Genomic DNA, 11487 nt, shown 5'->3' with positions numbered 1-11487 from the left:
TTGAGTAATTTTTGATATTATGGACTCATATTGATAGTTGTTAAGTAGGGCACCAATCTTATAGGTAATACCCTTTATTTTGTGTGCCACCCTGCTATTTTGCTAAAAGGGGATCTCAGAGGATAGGCTTGGTTCTAGGTTTGAAGAGTATCTCAGTTCTCTACCGTTCCAGTTTGGATTTTTTTTAAAAAAAAATTAGAATTTGAGTTCTATTCTATGTTTTTCTCCCATTCTACCCAGGACCAACTATTGTAACCCCAGTCAGAACTGTCACTGGTGGTAGCCAGGTACCATCTAGTTCTTCTAGTCTCAGCGTAGATGAGGTTCTGGTTCATATAGACTTGTTTCTTCTCTGTGTCTTTGTTACCTTCTGACTTGTTTTTCTCCTAGTGAGTAGAGACAGATGCGTAGTTTTGTCTTAGATGCCCGCTTGCAAGCTTTCGAGACCATGGGCGCTACTCTCTTCACCAGGATGCAGATCATGATTTTTGTGAGCTATCTTATGCCAGTTGACTGAGTTGTCCCATGAGACTATGGTCCTGAGCTTTCGAACCCAGAAAACCAATGTTGGAAGATGTTTGGTTATATCTGAAGAATACCTATATTTTTGTCTTCAATGAGTATGTGTGCCTGTTCCCACATATTTAAATTTGCATGTACCTATAGATATTTCTATCTGTTCTCGCCTACGTACACACCTGTACTTACCCGTATACCAATTTGCCTATACGCATCCATATGTGCTCAAACACACGTTTTTACTTTGGTTGTGCTTTGCTCACTATATCCACATTCGGTGCCACATTTCCCATCACCAAAAAAAGCAAGTCTCTGTGGTCTAAAGCATAATTTCCCTTTGCCCCTCTCCCCCCACCGACAGTCAATGAACATTGGTCTCTCTATATTTATCTATTCTTGTCTTCTATAAAAGAGGGATCACACAATATTTGTCCTTATATGCTTGACTTATTTCATTTACCATTGTGTCCTCCAGATTCATCTGTGTTATAATATGTTTCACGAACTCATCATCGTTCTTTACGGTTGCTTGGTATTCCATTGTATGTATGTACCACAATTTGCTTATCCATTCATGAGCTCTTCGGTTGTTTCCATTCACTTGCTATTGTGAATAAAGCAGCAATGAACATAGGTGTGCCTATGTCTGATTGTCTCTATTTTTAGGTCTCTAGGGTATGCTCAACAAGATGGATTGACACAATGGCTGCAACAGTGAACTCAAGCATAGCAACGATTGTAAAGATAGTGGCACAGGACTGGGCAGTGTTTCGTTCTTTTGTGCATAGGGTCGCTATGAGTTGGGGGTGTACCCATACGGTTGCTATGAGTCAGAATCAACTCTATGGCAACGGATTTGTTTTTTTGGTTTAGGGTATATTCCAAGTAGTGGGATTGCTGAATCATAGGGTAGTTCTGTTTCTAGTTTTCAACATAAAATTTCAATGTCAAAAGATTCAGTTTTCTCTCTTTTTTACCCTCCCAGTACAAGCCAGTCTAGTGGGAGTGGGGTGGGAACTGTATCTGCTCTCATACACCTTCTTCTCCTTCTTTCCCAAGGAGAACCACGTTGGAGTTGAAAGAAAAAGTGAGGGGCAGCATCTCCTTATTTGACTCCCCCGGCAAAGGAGCAGTGGTTCTACCACAGAGGTTGCTCCCGCCTCTGGAACTCCGATGTGACTTACTCTCACTCTGTGGCTGCCCACGCTGGCTCTTCCTCAGGCCACATATCCTGGTGCATTGTCCCTTGGCATGGGAGTTCCGGCTGAGGCTCAGCCTCTTCCTCCCTCCCTCAGGCTTTCTCCTTGTATCCTTCCCCCCTGCTTCCCCAAATGGCCCTCTTATCCAACACCATCTTGGATAGGGCACTGGTAAAATGGTTCATGTCCAGCTACTTTGTCTACTCCATTTACAGGAAACTCTATCCTTGCAGTTCAAATGGTGGAAATGCAGTCTGGAGTCTCATTAAGAGTGATTTAGAGCACTTTGTAGGAGACAAGGGGAACAACAGAAAACAATCTGTCATTAAGCCAAAAAGAAATGCACTGTTCCTGGAAGTATTGCAATTCCAGGCTAGGAAAGGAGTAGACAGAGCAAGCTCCAAATCTCTCTCTCAATTCCATATAGGCAGATAGAGAACACATCACAAACTTGAACGGATAAGAACAGATTCTATGTTTTATCTTAGCCAATAGCCAAAGAAGGGATAAAGACAAGATTCTACTCAAGCCACACCATTCCCCTTTTACTCTTCAGGTGGAGGCTGACACCTCCGCAATTTCCCATGCCTGACCAGGGCTCTGAATCTTTTCCTGATGTGCCTGTGACCTGATACAATGTTCTTGGAGAATCACCTTCTTTTCACTAAAGGTGATCAGTGTCATTGTCTTCTTCCTGAGGACTGATCCAAACACCTCCATTGTATACTCACACTCTCTAAACTTAATTCATCAGCTCCATCTTCCCAGTTTTCATATTTTCTGAACCCCTTTGAGAGTCAAGGGACAATTCTAGGACTCAAATCAATAAACTATTTTTTCAACTTTTCATTGTGGAAATTTCCAGATATAAACTGGCATGTACCCATCACCCAGCTTCAATAATTACCAATTTGTGGACAATCTTGTTGCATCTGTATCCTCACCTACTTCTCTTCTGTCCTGGACCACATATCTAAAACATAAGAGTTCTAGCCTAAAGATACCCTTTTAACCTGGAACTGAAGCCACTCCAGGAGGTCACCTTTCAGCCAAATAATAGATTCGCCTAAAAACTAAATGGTAACACCCAACACCCGTGAGAAATATGCTCCTTTAAATCAACTATAGGAGGCCAAACAGTCAACTTTTACCCAAAAGCAAAGATAAGAAGGCAAAGAGGGGCAAGGAAACTGGATGGCTAGAAACAGGCAGGCAGAGTGGAAATAGTGAGAGTGCTGACACAATTCAGGGATAGTAACCAGTGTCACAGAACAATCTGTGTATGAATTGTTGAATAGGAATCTAATTTGCTGTGTAAAGTTTCATTTAAAACACAATAAAATATTAAAATTTGTATATAAAGCTCTTTTTTTTTTATTTAACATAACTGCAATACCATCAAGGAACCCTGGTGGCACAGTGGTTAAGTGCTCCAAAATGTCAGTGTTTCAAACCCAACAACTGCTCCAGAGGAGAAAGATGTGGCAGTCTACTTCCATAAAGATTACAGCCTTGGAAACCCTATGGGGTAGCTCTACTCTGTCCTATAGGATCATTATAAGTCGGAATCGACTCGACAGCGACAGATTTGGTTTAGTTTTGGCAATACCATCAACACATCTGAAAAATAAATAATAATTTATTATCACCAAATATCCAGTCTGTATTTAAATTTCTCCAATTGTCTTATAAATTAGAATTCTAACAAAATTTACATGTTGTATTTGATTTAACTATTTTCTGTATGAATCAGATTATACTAGATTATGCTATGGTAGCAGACAACTCCAAAATCGCAGTGGCTTACCCAATTTAGGTTTACAGTAAAACCTGTGATAGTCAGAACCAGTGTAAGGCAGAAACCTGTCAGAGAAAGAAAATTCAAATATTTTGCACTAATAGAGAATGATAAAAAAGTGGAAAACTTGCGAGACTCGGAAAAGCAAGGCAGTCTCGTCAAGTTCTGGCTTTCACAGGTTTCAGTGTATTTCTGGCTCATGTGACTTTCCATTGTTTGTTAGTTCCATATCCTCTTCACTCCTGGCCAAAGCCTAAGAAACAGTCCCTACTTGGGATACACGCATTTCCTGACAGTTGGGAATGAGCAATTGTTGAAACATGCAATGACTTTTTGAGTTTCTGCGTAGGAGTAGCAAGATCACATCTGCTTATATTTCATTGGTCAAAGCAAACCACATGGCCAAATTGAGACAGATAGGGTTAACTGTGCACAGTGGCTGAACAAAAGAGCTTTTAAAAGATTATTATCTAGAAGTTGGGTAAACAGGAACCACACCCTATCATGAGACAGATAGGGTTAACTGTGCTGGTGGAACAAAAGAGCTTTAAAAAAGATTACCATCTAGAAGTGGGGTAAACAGGAACCCACCCTGTCAACATGAGATAGGATTGGGGCAGTCCGTGAATTACTATCTCCTTCTTAGTGTCTTTCTTGTCCCCTTCTGCTTTGCAGACTTCCTATGTGCAGAGGAGCAGAGTGTGACTGCAGTTTGACCTTCTTAGCCCTCCGAAGATCGCGATGTAGTGCTGCAGATCAAGTGCCTGTGCACTATATCCCATAATAAGTGATGCCAAGGGCTGCCGAGAGGACTCCATCTTGAATATCAGTAGGTTCCATCTTAGATTCCAGACGTGGGCCAACACAACCTGATGTTAGTGGGGAGAAAGGAAGTATAATCCTCCCACAGAAGAGGGCCTGGAATATTGGGAATAATGCAATCTTCCACACCTCATAAGTCCGTTAATTTATAGGTTAGATTTCCTTCCTCATGTTTTTGTTTTGTTTTTTACAGTTTTGAGTTGAACAAATTGTGACGTTGGTCATCTAGAATTCCCCGTATTCTAGATTTTGCTGATTGTATACCTCTGGTGTGTTTATTTAACTTGTTCTTCTGTCATCTCTACTTCTTTTAAATTTATAGATTTAACTATAATCAGAGTCAAGTTCAAATTTTTGGCAAGAATTTTTCCTAGGTGGTCATGTGCGTTGTGTTATCTATTGCTGCATAACAAATCATTCCAAAAATTAGTGGATTAAAACAATAACCCACCAAAAACCAAACCCACTGCCGTCGAGTTGATTCTGACTCATAGCGACCCTATAGGACAGAGTAGAACTGCCCCACAGAGTTTCCAAGGAGCACTGGTGGATCTGAACTGCCGACCTCTTGGTTAGCAGCCCTAGCACTTAACCACTGTAATCATGTATTAACTCATGGTTTCAGCACACCCCGACTTCCGATAGAGTGCACTGGAATGGCTTGTCTCTGCTTTATGATTTCCTAGGTCTCAGCTGGAAAATTCTAAGGCTAGGGGAGTACAATCATCTGAATGCTTGACTGAGGCCAAAGGGTCTGCTTCCAAGATGGATTAGTTGGTATTAGTAAATTGGTTATTTTCCCTGTGGGCTTGTTCACAGGGCTGATTAAGCATCCTGACAACATGGTGGCTGACTTCCCTGGAGACCAATGCTGAAGTAGCAATGTCTTTCATGACCCAGCTTGGGAATCCAGACATTGACACTTGCACTGGTAACAAAAATTAGCACTTACTCGGTGAGGGAGAGAGCCACATAGAGACATGAATACCAAGAGAGGGAAGTTTACTGGGGGCAATATTGGAGGCTGGCTACCGTATGTAACGAGTGGTTTTGATGTTAAAAAAGGGAAAAAAGGGGACAAGCTATTATCATACTGTCTAGGACAATGGTTTCTAGCATTTGAGGTATTGTGGTCCAAAAGTTTTCAGGCAAAATAAAATTAAAGTCTGAACGAAACTACTAGGTCTTTATTTTTGTCATCTAAAGATATCCAAAAAGAGCAGCCTGTTAATCCTACCATTATTATTATTTCATTTTTTAAAAAGGCCTTTTTCATACAGAAGTATTTAACTTCCAAATGAAAAATCATCATTTTAAATGTGGAGCAGGAATGCTCCTAAATTGCTGGTGGGAATGCACATTGGTACAACCGCTTGGAAAATCTTCTATAGTTGAGGACTCATATATTATTGTTATTAGTTGCCACTGACATACTCTTTGACCCAACAATTGTACACCTAGCTATGTACCTTAAAGACATATGTGCACATGTATAGAAGAGGCATGTACAAAATGCTTATAGCTGCATGTTAATAATAGCCCCAAGCTGGAAACAAGCCAAATGTCCCTCAATAGTAGCATAGACAGACAAATTGAAGTATATTCATACCATAATTCCATTTATTTAAAGTCCCCAAACAAGCAATACTAAGGTATAGTGCTTTGGTAGTGCTTTGGGGTGCATGCTTAGATGAAAAGAGTTTGTTGCTGTTGTTGTTTTTAAGTAAGAAAAGTGTTTACCAGAAAGTTCAGGTCTATGGTTTTCCCTGGGTGGAGGGAGGGTTTTCAGATTTTCAAACACAAGAAAGAAACTGCTGGAGTGCTGGTGACAAAGTTTTATTTATTGACCTTAGTGGTAGATACACAGGTATTGGCTTTATAACTGGTAAAGCTGCACATTTTTGTTTATGAATTTTTCTGTCTGTGTGCTACATTTTACAATAAGAAGGGTTTTTCTAAAGGAGAAAAATTAAATGCCTTTTTAATTAAAAAAAAATGTAGCTTTAGGGAAAATGCAAAAAAATAAAAACAAAGGCCATCTGTTCTTTCTCGGCTTCACCATCTCTCTCCTGTCTCTTTCTCCACACGAGGTATCGGTGGGATCTCTGCTGGTTCCATCACTGGCAGCGCTCATGCTGGAGATTATCACATGTCCCTGACTCAGTGGAGGGGGACTCAATGTGTTACACACACACACACACACACACACACACACACACTCTCTCTCTCTCTCTCATGGGGCTTGCCTCCTTGTACTTTCAGGAAGGGGAAGTACCTCATTGCCTCCTCCCAGTCCTCAAGAACTCCCCTCAGAAGTCCCCCCCACTTCTTGCTCCCAGCCTTCTGGGCAGGTATAATGGTAGACTGGTAGGCTCTTTTGACAGACATTCTCAGCAAGGACTGCAGAGAAGCTGGCAGCCTCGGGCAGTGCTCTGGACTAACGATGTGTGGTGTGTAGTGCTTTAGCTCTCAGCAGCGGGCCTTTAAGACCAATTTAGGTGCTGGGCACTGTCTGCCAAAGTATTACACCTCTGTTGATGGATCATCTATTACATGGTGGAGGCTTTGCAGGTTATCTTATATACATTGCATAATGCTTTTAAATTTATATTTATTTTATTCTCACAGCAATCCTATGAAATAAATGGGGGATATGTAATTATTTGCACTTTTCAAACAGCCAGTTGAGGGTTGGAAGGCTTGAGTGTTTTGTCTGAAGTCATTGTAAGAGCTAGCTGTGCCTCTGAATGCCTGTTTGGTGGGGGAAGTAGCCCTGAGTGATCCCTCGGGCAGGGTTTTCCGTGATGATATCTCCTGACCCACCCCAGTCCACAGCTGATTTTGTCAGGAGTGAGTTCCTGACTCATAGGTAGCCAAGCTATAAATCAGTTAAAAAAAAAAAAGCAGTTGCTATCCAGTTGACTCTGACTCATGGCAACTTCATGTGTGTCAAAGTAGAACTGTGCTCCATAGATAGGATTTTCTTCTTAATAATATTTTATTGTATTTTCAGTGAAGGTTTACACAGCAGGTTGAGTTCCCATTCAACAATTTCTACACAAATTGTTCAGTGACATTGGTTACATTCTTCATTATTTCTCTTCTGGTTGTTCCGTTTCCATTAATCTAGTTTCCCTGCTCGCTTATAGTCTCATCTTTGTTTTAAAGTAATTTGTTGATCATTTATTTGGTCTCATATAGGTGACTTTTTAAAAGAGCACAGTACTTACGGGTGCTATCCGTTACTCTGTGAGCCAATCTGTTATTTAGCTATAAGGTGACCTCTAGAGTTGGTCTTGGCTCAAGGTTTGAAGAGTGTTTCAGGTTAACGGTCTGGGACAGTCTGCCAATTTCAACCAATCCAGTAAGCCTGGTGGCTTTTTGTTTTGCTTTGTTTTTTTAGGAACTTGGGGTTCTGTTCTACATTTACCTCCTCTTCTATCAGAGTCCATTTATTGTGGCCCTGATTACAACAGTTGGTAGTGGTAGCTGGGCACCATCTAGTTCTTCTAGTCTTGGGGTAGATGAGGTTGTGGTTCCTGTACACTATTTGTCCTGTAGATTAGTTTTTTTCTTTGAGTCTTGGTGTCCTTTTGCTCCAGATGAGTAGAGACCAATAGATGTATCTTACATGGTCCTTAGAGTTTTCAATGATTGATTTTTAAAAATAATTTTTATTGTGCTTTAAGTGAAAGTTTACAAATCAAGTCAGTCTGTCACATATAAGCTTATATACACCTTACTCCGTACTCCCACTTACTCTCCCCCTAGTGAGTCAGCCCGCTCCCTCCTTCCAGTCTCTCCTTTCTTGACAATTTTGCCAGTTTCTAACCCTCTCTACCCTCCTATCTCCCCTCCAGACAGGAGATACCAACACAGTCTCAAGTGTCCACCTGATACAAGTAGCTCACTCTTCGTCAGCATCTCTCTCCAACCCAATGTCCAGTCCCTTCCATGTCTGATGAGTTGTCTTCGGGAATGGTTCCTGTCCTGGGCCAACAGAAGGTTTGGGGGCCATGACCACTGGGATTCCTCTAGTCTCAGTCAGACCATTAAGTCTAGTCTTTTTATGAGAATTTGGGGTCTGCATCCCACTGTTCTCCTGCTCCTTCAGGGGTTCTCTGTTGTGTTCCCTGTCAGGGCAGTCATCAGTTGTAGCCAGGCACCATCTAGTTCTTCTGGTCTCAGAATGGTGTAAGTCTCTAGTTCATGTGGCCCTTTCTGTCTCTTGGGCTCATAGTTATCGTGTGATCTTGGTGTTCTTCATTCTCCTTTGATCCAGGTGGGTTGAGACCAATTGATGCATCTTAGATGGCCGCTTGTTAGCATTTAAGACCCCAGACGCCACTCAGTGATTGATTTTTATAGAAGTAGACCACCAGGTCTTTATTCTGAGGTGCCTCTAGGTAAACTCACACTGCCAAACTTTTGCACCACCTAAGGACTCCATCCAAGCTATTGGACAGATAGATGGGGTACCCCAGAGCAACAGCTCTGCCCAAACATGAATAATGGTGATTGGGTAGGTAATTATATTATCCCAGAAAATTTTTGTAGAAAATAAAGGGAGGCTATTGTTGTCAATAGAAAAAGCTAAAAGACACCAGAAATGAGAAAGCTGTGTGTAGAAATCATAAAGGACTAGGAATCATTAATAAACAGGGAGTATGAGTAAGAGTAAGGTAACTGAGACCAGAAAACACCGAGTGGGAAACACTATACAAATAGAGGGTGGAGCCTTTAATTGGCATTGGCAGGAGCATTGAAAGCAGGGATTTAAGTGGACTAAATTTCCATAATGGTGGGGGAGCAGAACTCCTGCTATGGAGTGAGCTCAGTCCAGCCTCTTTAGTTCAATCCCCTCTCATTTTTTAAAAGTTTGAACAGATGAGCAGACTATATGGACAAGGGTCCAGGGATACTGAGCCTATCAGATAATGACTATTGTATCTTATCTGATTACAACAGTAAAGACCTTCTTCCAAAGTACTGATGGCAATGAGTCAATTCCAACTCATAATGACCTTGTAGCACAGAGCAGAGCTGCCCCATACGGTTTCCAAGGAGTGGCTGGTGGATTCAAACTGCCAACATTTTGGTTAGCAGCTGAGCTCTTAAACACTGCACCAGGACTCTGATGGAAAAGTAGAAGAGAAAAAATATGAAAGCTTTTTTATAGGATCAACCCAGGAGGCCCATCATCTAACAGAATGTTGTTGTATACTATCAAGTTGATTCTGACTCCTTGTGACCTTATATGACAGAGTAGAACTGCCTCACAGGGTTTCCTAGGCTATAATCTTTAAGGAGCAGATCACCTGTTCTTTTCTATCACAGACTCACTAGGTTACAACAGTGACCTTTCAGTTAGCAGCCAAGTACTTAACCATTGCACCACCAGAGCACCTTCTCTGTAAGATTACAGCCATTGAAAGCTCTATGGAGTGCAGTTTTACTTTGACACACGTGGAGTTGCCATGAGTTGGCTATTTTATTGGTTAGCCTATCCTTACCAATAAAATATTTAAATGAATGCTGTTACACTTTTGGAGAGCAATTCAATAGTACCGAACAAAGTAGTGAAAGCAAAATATTTTGATACAGTAGTTCCATTTATAAGAATATATCATACAGAAATACACAAGCAGGCAAGGTTTTGTGTAGGATGTTTACTACGCCATTACTGAGAGTAAGAAAAAATTAGACAATCCTCTATGCATTGAATAACATCCCCACAAAAGGTACGTGGAAGTCCTAACCCCTGTACCTGTTAACGTGACCTTGTTTGGAAGCAGCGTCTTTGAAGATGGTATCAATTAGCATGTAGTCATACATGAGTAGGGTAAGTCCTAATCCAATATGCTGTTGTTAGTTGTCATCAAGTTGGCTCCGACTCAAGGTAACCCTATGCGTTACAGAGTAGAACTGCTCCATGGGGTTTTCTTGGCTATAATCTTTATAGGAGAAGATCTCCAGGTATTTCTTCTATAGAGCCTCTTGGTGGATTTGAACCGCCAACCTTTCTGTTAGCAGCCAGTCTCAAACCTCCTGCATCACTTTGGCTCCTTAATCCAATATTAGTGTCGTCCTTATAAAAGAGAAGAGACACAGCGAGAAGACGCCATGTGATGACAGACACAGAAAATGGAGGTATGCTGCAGCTACAAGTCAAGGAATATTAGGTGCTACCAGAAGCTGGGAGAGAGAGGAAACCATCTTCCCCTAGAGCCTCGGGGGAGGGCATGACCCTGCAGACCCCCTGAATTTGGACTTCTAGCCTCTAGAACTGTGAGACAATAAATTTCTGCCATTTTAAGCCACCCACTGTGTGGTACTTTGTTACAATAACCTAGGAAACCAATACACTACCCATATGTATGTCTTTAGGGAAATGATTAATTTTGTTATAAGCATATAAAGAAATCCTGTGCAGCATTAAATGAGACATACATTTGAGGAAAAAAGATGTCCTTAATAAATTATTTATTGAGTTAAAAAGTACAAAAATAATATTCATAGCATTTTATAAACGTTATGAAAAACAATTATAAATATATATGTGTGTGCATATGTATAGATATATAAAAAGTATGTGTATACGTGTGTGCATATATACATATGCACATGTTTTATATATTTGTATGTACATAGAAAAAGGTCTCTGAAGTTATATACCTAAACATTAATAGCAATTACCTTTAAGAAACAGGAGCACTGTGGTGGTTATGTCCACAAATTTTTCAATATTCCTCTGTCCAAAAGGTGGAGCCTAGTTCCCCTCACCTTGAGAATGTTAGATTTAGCGTATGTGTGATCCCTGAGATCAGGCCATAAAAGACATTGGCTTCCTCCTTGCTTTTCCTTTTGGATCACTCACTCTGGGGGAAGCTAGCTGCCACATTGTGAGGATGCTCAAGCAGTCCTACGGAGAGGTCCAAGTGGCAAAGAACTGAGGCCTCCTTGCCAACAACCAGTGCTGACTTCCCAGGTGTGTAAGTCACTTTGGTAGTGGATCCTCCACCCAATCAAGCCTTTAGATGATTGCAGTCCTTCTGACATCTTGATTGTAACTTCATGAGAGACCCTGAGCCAAGGACTACCCAGCTAAGACACTCTGAATTCCTGACTCACAGAAACTGTGTGAGATAA

The 11487-nt window shown here is 41.1% G+C and overlaps 1 pseudogene; it reads right to left on the bottom strand.

Moving 5' to 3' along the window:
- Positions 1–2053: 2053 nt before the first annotated feature.
- On the bottom strand, positions 2054–2226 carry LOC111749488 (U2 spliceosomal RNA; annotated as a pseudogene).
- Positions 2227–11487: the final 9261 nt, after the last annotated feature.

The sequence above is a fragment of the Loxodonta africana genome, chromosome 6 (genome assembly GCF_030014295.1).
Source record: "Loxodonta africana isolate mLoxAfr1 chromosome 6, mLoxAfr1.hap2, whole genome shotgun sequence".
NCBI classification, from domain to species: domain Eukaryota; kingdom Metazoa; phylum Chordata; class Mammalia; order Proboscidea; family Elephantidae; genus Loxodonta; species Loxodonta africana.
Note: the sequence above shows the minus strand (reverse complement) of the source record. Positions and strands in the feature narration are given on the sequence as shown.